Here is a 16,267-nt window from a genome sequence, read left to right on the forward strand (position 1 = left end):
TTCCTGGGTTGTTGGAAATGCCTGGGTTCTGATTTTATGTGTAAAGTAAAACCCCTGGTTTCAATTCTATGGGTAAGTGAAATAGGCCTTTTCTGGAAACCTATGGGTTATCTAGTGTGTAAATACAGTATAAATACTGGAGCTTAAGCTCAGGGTATGGGGGATCACTTTTGAGAATTCTCATCGGTGTGGATCTCGTGTGGTGGAACAATAAAGCTGGACCCTTGCTTCTTCTCACTCACGGCTGGTGTGTTTTTTCTATCTCCAACTGGGCTCAGAGGTAGATGTGAGTATTGGCTTCTAAGTTGAGTTTTAAATGTTTTTGGGTAATAGGCTAAATTTGAGCCAACAATACCCTGTCAGCTGTAACGTTCCGGGATATAATGGAGTTGAGTACGGATGCAAATGCAGATAAAGATGTTTATTAAGGAGAGAGGCAGGCAGACAAATCCAAATCGTAATACAGAGACGTGGTCAAGACAGACAAAGGGTCAGGCGATTGGCAAACGGGCATGAACTGGGCTAGGCTGTAATCAAAAATGGGGAAATGAGAAACAAGGTAAATCACAGGAAACATGAAACGATAACTGGGAAACAAGAAACGAGAGCTAGGTAAATAGCTAAACTCAATACTGTGCAATTTGGGATTAGAATTCGAAGTTCGATGGAGTAGGACGCGAAGTTGGAGGCTCCTGCTGATTTCGATTAAAATTGTAATTCATTTGCGCTTTTCGGTCATACAATAGATTTTGACTTATCCTACTCCGTTTCCTTGTTTGCACTTTTAACTTTGTGGTACGTTAAAATGTCTGGAAAGAACACAAAAAACCATGGTAGCATTCAGACACGACTGAGGCCAAGTGTGAGCGCCGCGAGCGAGTCCCCTTCTTCCCCTGAATCCACGTCGCCGAGCGGTGACTTTGACTTCGCCACACTCAGGCTCAAGCTGTTGGTTTTACTGAGGAAGGACATCGCTGATATTTTTGAAAAGGAGCTCCAGGAGACTTTCAGGGTTGTGCTGTCTGCTGTTCAGCTTGATCTGCAGGCCGGGAAAACACAGCTGGCTAGTGATAAAGTTGCTACCGATGCTACCATATCAACACTGAAAGGTACTGTTGTGGAAATGGAGCATGCTCTCTCCAGTTGCACCGATGACATCGCTCACATGAAGACTACTATCGAGTCTCTCACTGCGACCGTGACTCAATTAGAGAATAAATGTGAGGAATTTGAGGTATGCTTGGGATCATTGTCCTGTTGGAAGGTCCACTGACGCCCAAGCTTCAGCTTCCTCACAGATAGCATGATGTTTTCTCCTAGGATTTCCTGCTACTTCAATGAATCCATCTTGCCTTCCACACTGCAGGTTTCTAGTGTTAGAGGATGCAAAGCAGCCTCAGAGCATCACCGAGCCACCACCATGCATGACTGTGGACTGAGTGTTCTGTCTTCATTCTTCTTTGTCCAGACATACCGCTGATCCATCATGCCAAAAGGTTCCAGTTTTGTTTCATCGCTCCACAGAACATAATCTCAAACATTATGTGGCTTATTTATGTGATTTTGAGATTATTTTTTTTTGTGCTGTTGGATCAGTATTGGTGTACGTCTTGGAAATCTGGCATGGAAACCTTCTGTGTTTAGTACGGGCCTTACTGTGCTCACAGAAACCTCAGTGCCTGTTGCCACCAAGTCTTGCTGCAGGTGTTTTGCAGTCACTTGAGTGTTTTTTCAGAACCTGCCTCCTGGTTGCAGCCATTGATAGCTTCCTTTTTCTACCCAGTCCAGGTAGTGTACACTCAACAAACCCCTAGCCAGTTCAGGTATTTCATATGTTCCACAACACCTGTTTTGCATATTTGTGCTGTTGTGGGGGATTCTATTCAGGGGGTTGAATAAATCTGAGACTGGAGAAGCCATACATTTTATTTTCAGTTGAATTTGGGGAAACCACTTGAAGCATTCGTTGTGTTGGGCTATTTCAATTGCTTTTGTTTGATTTGTTCATTGCAAAGAGCAATGAGCCTGATTTGCAATGGGGGATGAATAATTTTGATTGTAACTGGATCAATGATCCATCCATTTATCCATCCATACATACATACATCTATTCATAGTCTATCCATTTACTTATCTATCAGTCTAGTAATGTTACATATATGCACATCTGTCCATCACTTCATCTACAGTTACCTATTTTGCAGTTATCTTATTTCATTGCATTATGCGCAATAGTTACTTTTAAACATTAATATTTAATGAAGGAATTACTATAGACTGTGTTTAAGGTATTTTATAATTATTTTGCTTAATATGCCAGATGTCAAACAGACCTTGGTCTCAAAATTTCAAAAGAAAATCAATCTCTCTCTCTCTCTCTCTCTCTCTCTCTCTCTCTCTCTCTCTCTCTCTCTCTCTCTCTCTCTCTCTCTCTCTCTCTCTCACACACACACACACACACCACACATACAACCAGCCTGGCCCAAACAGAGACAAATTTCAGCTGTCCTGATCTGGCAGGAAGATGCTGACAGCGTGTGGATTTTCATGGACTTTTCCGTACTGAGATTACCTCCACATCCATCGTCTTAACGCTTCTTTGCCGCTTTATAGCTTCAGCAGAAATCATATCTCTTTGAAGTTGCAGCTTTTCGTTTTCACCCTGGATGAACCTTTTTCATGGAAAGGTTTAACTTTTAGCCTGAAGTGCTGCCCTGATTATTGTTGAGTCACAAGCGGTTACTTATTTATACACGGCTGAGTGGGAATTATTTTTGTATTGGCTTTTTTCCCAGAAAAAAAGATGAGACATTTTTAGAAAGGATAATCCCAAACACTACATTTTTTCAAGCAAAAGACTGAAGTTACAACCGAAACAAGTGCATTTCTAAACCTTGAGATCGTCAACATGCATTAATTACTTGATAACCTTTTGATAGCTGCAACTAGTTTTAATACAGTTTGAAAAACAACACATTTTTGTGTGTGTCAAGCCAACATGGCTCGCTAGAAAATCAGCTTAGCTACATCATCATCTTTCTCTGAACTCAATTGTGGTGTATGTGAGTTATTTTAGTATTCCTCAAACATATTAAGCAATAGGCTATATGAGTTACGCAAAATGTTAGAGAAGGTGGCTAGCCATAGATAACAGTAAAAAAAAATGAATGAAATAATAAAATCAAATAATAAATGAAAAATGAAAAATAAAAGTAAATAAAATAATATGAATTAGATTCATTCGTGAGCAGTGTGGGGAAAAAAATTAGACTCGATGCCAAAACTCCTGGTTCACTGCTGCAGTGTCCAGTGTAAAATTTTAGCAGTGCAGAGCTTACAAACTGCAGTTTTGTCATCATTCCATACAAAAGACATTATCTTTACACACAGCACAAAATCCATGTGTTTTCCTACCCTTTATTGATTGACAGGATATAATCAGCCCTGATCATCGGATGTTTTTAAACTATATACTGATTATTGGCCGATGCATTGGTGCATCTCTAGTTTTAAGGTAGAAAAGTCATTTTAAAATATTTTTAAATTTTAAAAGCAGTAGCAGGCTCACAAAAAGATGCATGACTTATTATAGGTGATATTTTGCCAATACCTCCTTTTATATAAGGGATATAAAAAATTCTGCAATTTGTAAATTCTCTTGAATATTTATCTAACTGACAAAAGTATGCAAAAACAAAGACATGACTTTTAATGTTTTGGCTGTCCAACGTGATTGAATTTTGTAAATGTAAACACATTTTAAATTTGATGCCTGTGACACTCAAAAAAGTTGGGACAGGGGCAAAATAAAAGTGAAAATTTTATAGAATGTTCAACTTACATCGTTTTTAAACATTCCACAATAAGCACGTGAATCGGTATTGGTTGAGGGCATCATGCTTGGGTATAAAAGGGGCATCCATCAAAGGTTCAGTTGTGGTCATCATTCACCATTTTGTGCCAAACTTTGTGAGAGAATTGTCAATCAGTTCAAAAACAACAGGTCTTTCATCATCTGCAGTACATAACATTGCGAAAAGTTTCAGGGAATACAGAGAAATCTCAGTCTGTGTAGGGCAAGGCCAGAAACACTGTTGAATGTGTGTCACCTTTGATTCCTGAGCTTGTGAAACCGTCATGCTACTGTGATAAATATAGCCACAAGGGCTTGGGAGTGCTTCTGAAAACTGTCGTTACATAACATGGTCCGTCACTACATAAAAAAATGAAACCTGAAGGTTTATTATGCAAGGAGAAAGCCTTATGAAAGGAGAAAATCTTCTTCAAATTTTATGAAGAAATGTCGCCGAGTTCTCTGGGCCTGAGCTCATCTGAGTGGAAACGTCTGGGACGTAACCCTGTTCCCTGAGAAGGGAACTCCATGTTGCGTTTAGTGTAACACTATGGGAGCTCCTTCGCGCGTGACCGGCATCTGAAGCTTGTGTAAAATCTGCTGTGATCAGGGGAAGTGGCAATTAAACATGTCACGTGATATACATATGGCGCCTCTATTATCTGAAGCAAAGAAGCAATTTAAAGGCCTACCCTGGTATGACAAAGCTCGTAATATTACAAAAGTAATATCGAATGAATGTGTGAGGCATAGACCAACCTGAAGCAGCACACACATCCTGTAAGGATACCCCATTGGACGATGCTTTTGAGGAGGCGACCCCAATAGTGGAATGAGCCCTTATGCCCAGAGACGTAGCAAGACCGCGCGCCTCATAAGCGATAGAGATTGCTTCCACTATCCAATTAAAGATGCGCTGTTTTGACACAGCATCACCTCTACTGTCGCCGCCAAAGCAGAACAGCAGCTGCTTCAACTTACGCCACTGGTTGGAGCAGTGGACGTAAGTAGAGTGAGCCCTTACTGGACACAGCAGGTGCATTCTCTCTTGTTCCGGTGTGAGGAACATAGGAGGGCAGAAAGCTTGTGACACCATAGGCTGGGAAGCAGAAGTAGGCACTTTACGAATATAATTCGGCCTAGGATACAGGAAGGCCTTAGCTAATCCAGGGGTAAAGTCAAGGCAGGAAGGGGAAACAGAGGGAGTTTGTAGATCTCCTACTCGCTTGAGAGATGTCAGGGCCAGCAGAAGAGCTATCTTTAGAGTCAGAAGCTTCTGACAGACCTTACAGGACCACAGGAAGGTCCCAGGAAGGTATGCACAGCCTGCAGATGGGCCCATAAACAGGGGTGTGGCTGGCCAAAATGGCGGCCACATAAACCCTGATTGTAGAAGGAGCCCACCCTATTGACAAACGTCCTTGTAAGAACTCCAGGACTGTAGCTATTGTGCAGTTCACTGGGTCTAGCTAGCATTCCTCACACCACAAGACAAAAAGCTGCCACTTAAGCACATATAATTTCCTCGTGGATGGTGCCCTAGGGTTCAACATGGTCTCTACAACCTCAGTTGTGAGACCAGAATCTATGAGCTGGTGCCCCTCAGGAGCCAGACCCACAGTTTCCATAGTTCCAGCTGAGGGTGATAAATCAGGGAATGGGGTATATGTTCTATGGCCCCTTAGTCCAAGAGGGATCTTACTTCCTGTGCTAATATTTGGCTCTGGTCTGTGCTGACTACTGTGGTGAGCACACCTCTGAACCGGGGGGGTCGAGCTCTGAACTGGACCTGGTAACTTTTTTCTATGGTAGACAGAACACATGGAGACACATTTGGCAGTAGTTTCCCCCTGCCATACGGTCTTTCAGTGACGTTAACTATTCCACATTCTATTGCAGGGAAAGCATCAGATTTTCTTTGCCCTGTGACAGCTTGCTGACCAGAGAACACTGAAAACTTGGGAAGGCCTTGGCTAGGGGAGGCCCTACAGTAGCACTGGGGGCTAACTGCCCTAACAACCTCATGTCCCCTGATACATCCCTCCACGGCCCCTCAGGACCGCTCCTCTTTGTCTGCTTGGCTGTTATGACCATTCTCAGATCAGGCCTAGTAGCAGGCCGTGACTGTGGCCACCCGGTTGTCCTGGCTGTCTGTAGGGGTTGGCGGGCTGCCATACTCGCCTCCTGCATCTCCCTCGCACTTGCACTGGCTATTGAACTTGACACATCAGGGAAGGGACTGGCTGAATGCCACCATATGTTGAGCTCACTCAGCAGGTCTGCTTGGTAGCCCTGCAACACTGTCATTGTCTGCAGTGACACACAAGCAAGACTATTACTGCCTAGGCCTTGCCCACCAATGCCACGGTGGCCTTACACAAAATATTATTTATTTTAGTTTTTTTTGTGTGTGTGCATGTGTGTGTGTGTGTGTGTGCGTGTTTTATTGGCTTTCTATATCGGAAGGAAGAGTCACGACGCAAGCTCCAAAATCCAGCGGAGAGCCGGACCTGGAAGACTCCGGCTCCTCTTCTGGATCCATAAGGGATCCCCCGGACCTATGACAGCTAGCTGCCTCGGCAGCAGCCAGCACAGATCCACGAGGCTCCGAAACCCAACTCACTTCGGCTTCCAAGAAGAGAGTGAGTCACAAGAGGAGCTACCCAATGTAAGGTGTTACAATGCACAGTCAGACCTCTCGAGGGCTGCCGTTGCATGCTCCATCCTAGACACTTTAGACAGAAAGTGTGCATTCCTCCACATGATGAAGCGGGAGCAAGGTGAAACACACTTCCTGTATTCTCTCACTCATTCTTTTCTCTCCAGCTTATTCTTTTTTTTGTCTTGTCTTTTATTTAAAGGGATAGAAAAGTCCAGAGATTTTGAGAAAAGATGAAGGAGAAGAAATGAAGCATCTCTTTGTTTCTTTACCCAAACAACCAACATGCAGTCTCACTGAAGATAATAAGGCTGACAGCGCGGTTCACAGGTGTCATATATATCACGCGACATGCTTAATTGCCATGTCACCTGATCACGGCAGGTCTATAAATAGGCATGATGTTACACAAGCTTCAGATGCTGGTCATGTGTGAGGGCACTCCCATAGTGTTAGGCTAAACGCAACGTTAAGTTCCCTTTGAAAGGGAAAGTATGTTGTGGTCAGATGCGTCCATGTTTCATCTGGTTTTCAGGAAAAACGGCCATTGAGTTATCTGTGCCAAAGACAAGTTGGACCATCTAGACCAGTGGTCATCAACACTCTTCCTGCAGGTTTCATTTCCAACCAAATTCTAACACAAGTGTTTTAGTTGATCAAGAACTTCTTAAGGCAATGATTAGATGGTCAGGTGGGCACGATTATGGTTAAGGTGAAAAGGTGCAAAAGCCAACATCTGTCATGGTATGGGGGTGCGTCAGTGCATTGCCATGTAGGCGTATATTAGGATTTTAGAGAAACATATATTATGCTGCCTTCTAGGTTACGTCTTTTCCCTGGAAGTCTATGGTTATTTCAGCAAGACAATGCCAGGCCGCATTCTGCAGGCACTACAGCAGCATGGCTTCATGGATACAGAGTTCGTTTTCTTGACTGGCCTGACAGCAGTCTACGTCTGTCTCCTATTGAAAATGTATGGTGCATCATGAAGAGGAGGATCAAACAACAGCGACTATGGAATGTTGAGCAGGTGAAGTCTTTTGTCAAGCACGAATTGGTTAAAATTCCACTTTAAAAACTGCAACAATTAGTTTCCTCCGTTCCCAAATGATTAAAAAGTGTCATTAAAATGGGAGGTGATGTAACACAGTGGTAAATATGCCTCTGTTCCAACTCTTTTTGAGTGTGTTGCGGGCATCAAGTTCTAAATGTGTCTATATTTACAAAAAACATTTTCCTTGGTCAGTGAAAACATTGGAAATCTTTTCTTTGTACGTTTGTTAGGTAAATAAAGGTTCAAGAGAATTAGCAAATCACAGATTTTATTGATTTTAAAAATCCAAACTTTTACAGAAATAGGGTTTGTAAATTATTTCTCATTTACATTGGGGTCATACATATTTTGTACTCATAATTATTACTACTATTATTATAATTATTATTAATATTACATTTTGTTTTTTTGGATTACTCCATTTAATATATTATAGCCAGATGGCTCAAGTGCTGGGGATCCATATGGATCTGGAGGAGGAACCAGAGACAAGCACTGCTCTATCTCTTGCTCTGTCCTCCGGATCCGACTCTCCGTTTCCAGGTTTTGGAACTTGCGTCGTGACTCCTCCTTCTGACCACCCTCTACCTCCACCCTCTCTGACTCTGAGCAGCCAGAGGGGCACTCAGTGCACCAAAACAGCGAGCAGCTCTCAATCATATAAAGAGGTGCTCGATGTGATCACTAGGGCTGTAGAAACGTTTAATTTAGACTAGCCCAGGAAAGAAGAAGTGGCTTGTAGCAGGCTGGACAAGCACCTTCTCCACAGTGAAATTAAAAACTACATCACACCACAGAAAACTGCTTTTTTCCAGAAGTGCATGATGAAATATCGCATTTCTGGGGAAAACCATACACCAGCCCTATTAATATCCCCACGACATCCGATTATTCAGCCATCCTGGGGAATGAACAGTACAGGTATTTGGCTATGCCAAAGGTCAAGGAGGCACTTGCTAGCTACCTATCTCCATCAACGGCAGGGAATTTAGTAGGCTGGTCTATGAGGGCCGGATTATGTGGTAGCGGTTCTCGCTTGTGGGCCACTGCATACAATGGCAGTGTTACAGGCCTACCAAGCAGAACTGCTGAATGAGCTCTACAGCGGGGAGGGAACTGACCCAAGGCAGTGGTGGAGCTCTGTCGCGTCATGGATTTGTATCTTTCGGGTGACCAAGCACACCAAGACTTGGTGGGTGAATGGGTTGCAGTAGAAAGGCACCTAGAGTCACTCTCTCAGGGATGGGAGATAAGGATAAGGTCTCCCTGCTGGATGCCCCTATTGAACCTTCTGATCTGTTCAGCGGTGCAGTTAACGCCATCACCAACAGGTTTTATAAGGTGGCACAGCAAATGGCAGCATTTGGCCAGTTCCTTCACGGTCATGTCAAGTTCACCTGGGCATCTATGAGTGATCAGCATTAGTGCAAGGGAGGCACAGAGGTGAGTGTGGTGGCCCGCCTACCCCTTCTAGCATCGGGTAACACTCTCGGGGCATCAACCTAATGCAAGATAGTAATAACAGACGCCTCCCTCATTGGCTAGGGTGCGGTCTTAGGCAGCTGTCCAGCTCATGGTCTCTGGAGTGGACCTCATCTGGAGTGGCATATAAATCACCTAGAAATGCGGCCCATTTTTTTAGCACTCAAAGTCTTTCTTCCTCAATTGAGAGGTCACCATGTGTTATTTTTGACAGACACACAGTGGTGTGTCTCATATATCAACCACCAGGGAGGATTACATCCGCGGCCCCTGTTCAGGAAGGTAGAACTACTTCTCTAGGCAAATGAAAAGTTTTTCTTAGTGACTGCGATGTACATTCCGGGCAACCGGAATGTAGGGGAAGACATCCTGTTGAGGCAGTGGATGAGGCCTGGGGATTGGAAGCTCCAAAAATAAGTGGTGGAGTCCGTATGGCAGAGCTTTGGCCAGGAGGAAGTGGATGTGTTCGCCTCCAAAGAGACAACACACTGCCTGTTGTGGTTTGCCCTCACTCCTCCAGCACCAATGGGGCTGGATGCCATAGTACACATGTGGCCAAGGTCACATTTGTATGCTTTTCTCCTGATCACTCCCACAAGTTCTAGTGAGAGTTCACCAAGTCTGTCTATGTCTGCTGCTAGTAGCACCTTATTGGCCAGCTTGAATATGGTTCTCAGAGATAATATCCCTGCTATATGGCACTCCCTGGGAGATTCCTGTTCGCAGGGATCTACTGTCTTAAGCCGGAGGGTTGATTTATCACCCTCTGCCAGAACTTTGGAAACTGTGGTTCTGGCCCCTGAAGGTCACCAGCTCATAGATTATCTCTCATCCAAGGTTGTAGGGTCCATGTTGAACGGTAGAGCCCCAAGAGAAAATTGTATGCACTCAAGTAGCAACTGTTTCTCAGCAGGGTTGGCTCCTTCTACAATCAGGGCCTATGTGGCCACCATTTCAGCAGCCACAGCCCTATTGATTGAGCCTCTGTGGGGCAACATAATTTAACATCGAGGTTTATGCATGGTGTCAGACAGCTGAGGCCTATCTGCAAACCACGCATACCTTCCTGGGACCTTTCTGTGGTCCTGGAAGGTCTGTCAGTTGCCCCATTTGAGCCCTTAGAGCCAGCTTCTGAGAAGCTTCTGACTCTAAAGGTAGCTCTTCTGCTGGCCCTGACATCTCTCAAGTGAGTAGGAGATTTACAAGCTCTCTCTGTTGCCCCTCCCTGCCTTGACTTTGCCCCAGGATTAACCAAGGCCTCCCTATATCCTAGGCCACATTATATTTGTAAAGTGCCTACATCTCCTGACCAGCCAGTAGTGTTGCAGGCTTTCTGCGTTCCTCCTTTCCTCACACTGGAACAAGAGAAATTGCACCTACTGTGTCCAGTAAAGGCTCTCTGTACTTATGTCCACTGCTACAACCAGTGGCATAAGTTGGAGTAGTTGCTAATCTGCTTTGGCATCGAGAGTAGAGGTGATGCTGTGTCAAAACAGCACATCTGCAATTGGATAGTTGAGACAATCTCTATCGCTTATGGGGCACGTGGTCTCACTATGCCTCTGAGCATATGTGGTCATTCCTCTAGGGCGTCACCTCCTTGAAGGCTTTATGCAAAGGGGTACACTTACAGGATGTGTGTGCTGCGGTGGGGTGCTCTACGTCACACACATTCATTCGATATTACAGTTTGGACATAGATTCTACCCCAGGCTTGAGTGTCTTGCAGTGACCCTCAGGCTAGGACCCTTTGAACAGGCCATACCCTCACTACGAGTGGGTATTGTCGTTCCCACAGCATGAAGCTCATTCAACATAAAATCTGGGGTAATCCTGTTCCATGAGGAGGGAGCAAGACGTTGTGTAACTTGATCATACCGGGACAAGCCTGTGAATTGTGTCTTTGTTTCAGATAATAGAGGCTGATGATGTGGTTTACAGATGCCATTTTATAATCTTAAGTAGTGTATAAGTAGTCGTGATTTCACACAGACTTCAGATTCCGGTCATGTGCAAGGGTGCTTCCCACAAAGCATGGAGCTAATGCTATGTCAAAGTATATATGAATTTCCTTTTTCTTTTTTTTCTTTTTTTTGGCATGGGGATTGGGTTTTGGCTGCTGGCATATACATAGTCCATAAAACTGATTACATTCATAATCAGATTTATAGCTGTGTGGGTTTTTTTTTTTTTGTTTGTACGTTTGTTTTAAAAAATAGAACAACAACAAAAAACAAACCAAAATGGCAAGGAGAAAATACATCTATGCAAACTTGCTATCTTATATTACAAAATGAATAATACAGGAATAATAAAAAATTTCTATAAAAAACACTTTAAAATCTGAATAACATTTCTCAGGCAGGTGTTTAAATTTATGGTTCTATTTCAGATTGGAAGTAGAGGAGGGGAACATATCCAAGAGATTAGACCAAACAAGAAAAACAAGAAAACAAGAAACAAAAACACTAAAACATGAAGACTTTGGGATAACAGAAAAACAATTACAGATCAGAATCAGTGCAGAGTGAGGGATCAACACAATGCGATAAAGCAGGAACAAAGTCCACAAGCTGGAAAGAACTACAACATTACAATTGGAATGTTCTACAGGTCTGTGGCAGACGATTGAGTAAAGATGCATCAGGACAGGTTCTTGGCAATGAAGATAAGCAAAACTGCAGCATAGGAACATGGTTTAAGAGCATGAGGCTGGATGTCCACGTAATGTTCTGGAGGATGTTCTCAAGATAACGATTATTAGCTGATTACAGGGGACTGTAAACAATGCTGTTGGGATATCAGACAGGAATGAAACAAGTTCCTACAAGTGCACTAGGTGTAAATATGCAACATGATGATGATAACAGAACCATATATGTATATAAATGTCCATTACTCAAATTGGGCCATTAAACAAAAACAAAAAAAAACAAAAAAAACATTATTAATTGTGTACAGATTTGTGGCTATGATTTGGACTTATAATTAATTATAATAAATATATAATTTTTGGTCCATATTAAGATTGGTCTCAAGTTTCAAGAAACTTGGCAGCCATCTTGGACATCTGAACATATTTCATTAGTGCAATTTCGTGTAATTTTGGTAACTCCAAACATCCTGCCTCCTCTAGGCCTGTAATATTATGAAGGTGTAATTGTAGCAGAAATTTCATAGCGATGAGAATAATACATGTATAAATATAGGCTGCATATGATATTTTATCAAATAACTTAATTGAAAATGAGGTTTGTTTAACCACAACCCTTCTCCATAAAAGGTAACTTGATAGTGTTTTTAAAGATTTAATATACTGAAATGTATTACTTAAAAAAATAAATAAATAAATAAATAAAAATAAATAAATAAATAACTAACTACAATGTTTTGGAAACCAGATAGAATTTCAGGAGAACATGCAAATATCAGACAAGATCATATGCTCTCAGGTTAAAAATTCTGAATTTTTCAACATTGTTCCATCTGAGGGAAATCCTTACAGGTTTTATAGAACCTACATATAGAACCTTACAACAGCTGGATGTTTCCTTATTACAGGGAACATCAAGTAGAACCTCTTTAGGAAATTAAGAACCTTTAACTATACAAAGAACACAGAGTTTACCTTGAAGCCCTCAGTAGTAACTTAGAGGTGAGAAAAATGATGTGCAAGATGGAGTTTGGCTCTCACTGTGACACAGCATTTGATTCAGACACATGTTCAGCTCTGAGCTATTCTGATACCAGCAACACTACACTTCTGTCCTGCTGAAGAGAAGCACAAAGAGCACGGAACTGAGGTGATTAACCCGCCGCAAGACAGACAAGAAATGGATAAATAAATAAATAACAACTGAGCTATTTCTTTCATGTGACAGTGTTTTTATAAATGCATTGAAAAGGCAGTGGGTGCAGAAAAATGAGCAAGCTTGCAAAGAAAGGAAATTAAACTGAATTAGAGTTCAAAATGTTTGAGTTTAAAAAAGAGAGAAAATGTCCAGGTTATTTACAATATCATAATTGAATTGATTTAGCTTACTTCTTCTTTTAAGGCTTTTCAAGTAGCTCCACCCCCAACCAAAGCAGATCATTTGGCCCTGCCCCCTTTCCCAGAGATGAGGCGTGTAAAAAAAACTTTTTTTAAATTCAAAATATCAAATATGTATTGAGATTTATTTTTCAGTTTAAATGTTTTATTTTATTTTTTTAAAAATCAAGTTAAAAAGTCGTATTTATCTAAATTTTCAGTAAAACTACAATTATTAAGCTTTTTAAACATTTATTTTAACTCAAATTTGCCTGGATAATTTTGCTTCTTTGTATAAAATAAACATTTGAATTAAGTGGCAATAATACAAGACAAATTCAAGCTTAAAATGTATAAACAAAACTCTAAAATAGGTTTAACAATTTTTTTTTAAATATATTTGTTTTATGTTCCTCTCATAGTTAGAAACATTTGATCATTATTATTATTATTAATATATAATATAATAATATACTAATATAATATATAATAATTTTAATTTTTAATATAATAATAATAATAATATTAATAATAATAATAATAATAATAATAATAATAATAATAATAATAATAATAATAATAATTATTATTATTATTATTATTATTATTATTATTATTATTATTATTATTATTATTACGGTTTCCTCTTTAAGCAGCGCGCGGGAGAGCATGTGAGCATGTGGGACATTTTGCCCAAGGGGCCGCGACCGCCACTGGTGATGGATGTTTCATGGCGCTCCGGGAGGAGCGCCCATAGGGGGGGGTTATGTCACGGTTTCCCCTTTAAGGAGCGCACGGGAGAGCATGTGAGCGTGCATGGATAAGCAAGGTGCGCGAGCACCTGCTTTTCCGTTGTTGACAATCGTGACATTTCGACACGTGCATTTGTTATGTTTCTGTTATGTCTCCTCCCTGTTCTGTCATTGGCTATTGTATCACGTTGGTCTGAATTACCCTCAGCCGTCAGCTATTAGGATGCTGATTATGTCTGTGTATAAATACCGTGCGCCTCCCAGCACACAGCGCGGAATATTATAGTAGAATACGTTTAGTTTAGAGTTGTTACGATACTCATACTCATAGTCAATATCCATGTTAGGTTCCTTGTTAGAATTCGTTAGGTTAATCATTAGATTTAGTCCACGCTGGTTTCTCCGCTCCCAGTCCCTCGCTATTGTTTGTTTCATGTTTGGTATCTCGACCCTGTTTTCCGTGACCATGACATAGCTTCCTACCTTGCCCCGTTTATGCCTGTTTGCCGATCGCCTGACCTCTTGCATGTTTTGGATTACGTTTTTGGATCACGATTTGGATTAACCTACCTGTGTCTCTCTTAAATAAAACTGTTCCTACCGCGCTTGCATCCGTCCTATCTTCCTTACGTCACGAAACGTGACTGTTATAATATTATTATTATATTGTTATTATTATTATTATTATCATGTATATTTGAAATTTGGGATAATTTTTCAGTGTATCTAAAAGCGAATAAATTTTTCTCTTTTGTTAAAATATGTTTGGTGATGGTTACAGATGGTTATAGTATAAATATATACCATATTTAGAGTTAGGGATATTATAAAATGATAATAATAATAATAATAATAATAATAATAATAATAATAATAATAATAATAATAATAAAATGGATGACAGTGCAGCATCATCTCACTAAAAACACAGTCATCTCTTTCTTCTTCTAATTTACAATGATAACTGTGTTAGTGCTATTTTTGGTCACTGATTATTATGAACATAATAAAAGCACCCAGTTTTCCCCTCTTGGTCCATTCAGATCAAAAAGATGTCTCTACATCTTTCCTTTTCTTTCTCTTTCTCAATCATCTTTATCCTTAGAGGCTCAAATCAATTAGATACAACAATAAGCTTTCTTCATCTCCACACCAAAGGTTGTAGCATTTCACATTTGATTTCCCTGCTGGATTGACTCGCTTTATTGGAGAGGGACGTGAAAATGCATGCACGCAAACTGAGGAGAAATTGAGCGATCACTTCCTAAACCACGGAGAGGTGCATGCAATAAACTCATCCATCTAAATCCTCATTTTTTATAAAAGACCTTTTGTGAAGTAAGAAGCAGCAAATGTCTGGTGCTTTCCCACCCTTGCAGTAATAACAGCAGAAATATGACAGTAATATGTTTCAATAAAGTTCAACTCAATTAATTTTTACATACACCAATCAGCCATAACATTAAAACCACCTGCCTAATATTGCTGCCTTGTGCCATCAAAACACCTGTGAACTGTTGAGGCATGGACAGCAGATCTCTGAAGGTGTGCTGTGGTATGTGGCACCAAGATGTTAGCAGCAGATCCTTTAAGTCCTATAAATTGCGAGGTGGGCCTCCATGGATCAGACTCATTTGTGATTAAAATCTGGGGAATTTGGAGGCCAAGTCAACAGCTTGAACTCTTTGTCATGTTCCTCAACCCATTTCTGAACAATATTTGTAGTGTGGCACAGCGCATTGTCCTGCTGAAAGAGGCCACTTCCATTAGGGAATACCACTGCCATGAAGGGGTGTACTTGGCCTGTAACAATGTTTAGGTAGGTGGTACATGTCAAATAACATCCACATGAATGCGACAGGACCCAAAGTTTCCCAGCAGAACATGCCTCTGCCGGTTTACCTTATTCCCATAGTGAATCCTGGTGCCATCTCTTCCCCAAGTAAGCACGCACACACACCCGGCTGTCCACATGACGTAAAAGACAATGTGATTCTTCAGAGCAGGCCACCTTCTTCCATTGCTCCATGGTCCAGTTCTGATGCTCACATGCCCATTGTAGGTGCTTTTGGTGGTGGACAGGGGTCAGCATAGGCGCTCTGACAGGTCTGCAGCTAAGCAGCCCCATGCACAACAAGCTGAGATGCACTGAGTGTTATGACACCTTTGTATCAAAGCCAGCATTAACTTTTTCTGTATTCTGTGATATAGTAGCTCTTCTGTGGGATCAGACCAGACAGGCTAGCCTTAGCTTCCCATGTGCATTAGTGAGCCTGGGGAAACCATGACCCAGTCACTGGTTCACCGGTTGTCCTTCCTTTGACCATTTTTTTTTTAGGTAATAACAATTGCATACTGGGAACACCACACAAGACCTGTCATTTTAGAGATGGCCTGACCAAGTCATCTAGCCATCACAATTATGGCCCTTTAGGTC

This window comes from Ictalurus punctatus, chromosome 26 (genome assembly GCF_001660625.3).
Source record: "Ictalurus punctatus breed USDA103 chromosome 26, Coco_2.0, whole genome shotgun sequence".
In the NCBI taxonomy this organism is placed as follows: Eukaryota; Metazoa; Chordata; class Actinopteri; order Siluriformes; family Ictaluridae; genus Ictalurus; species Ictalurus punctatus.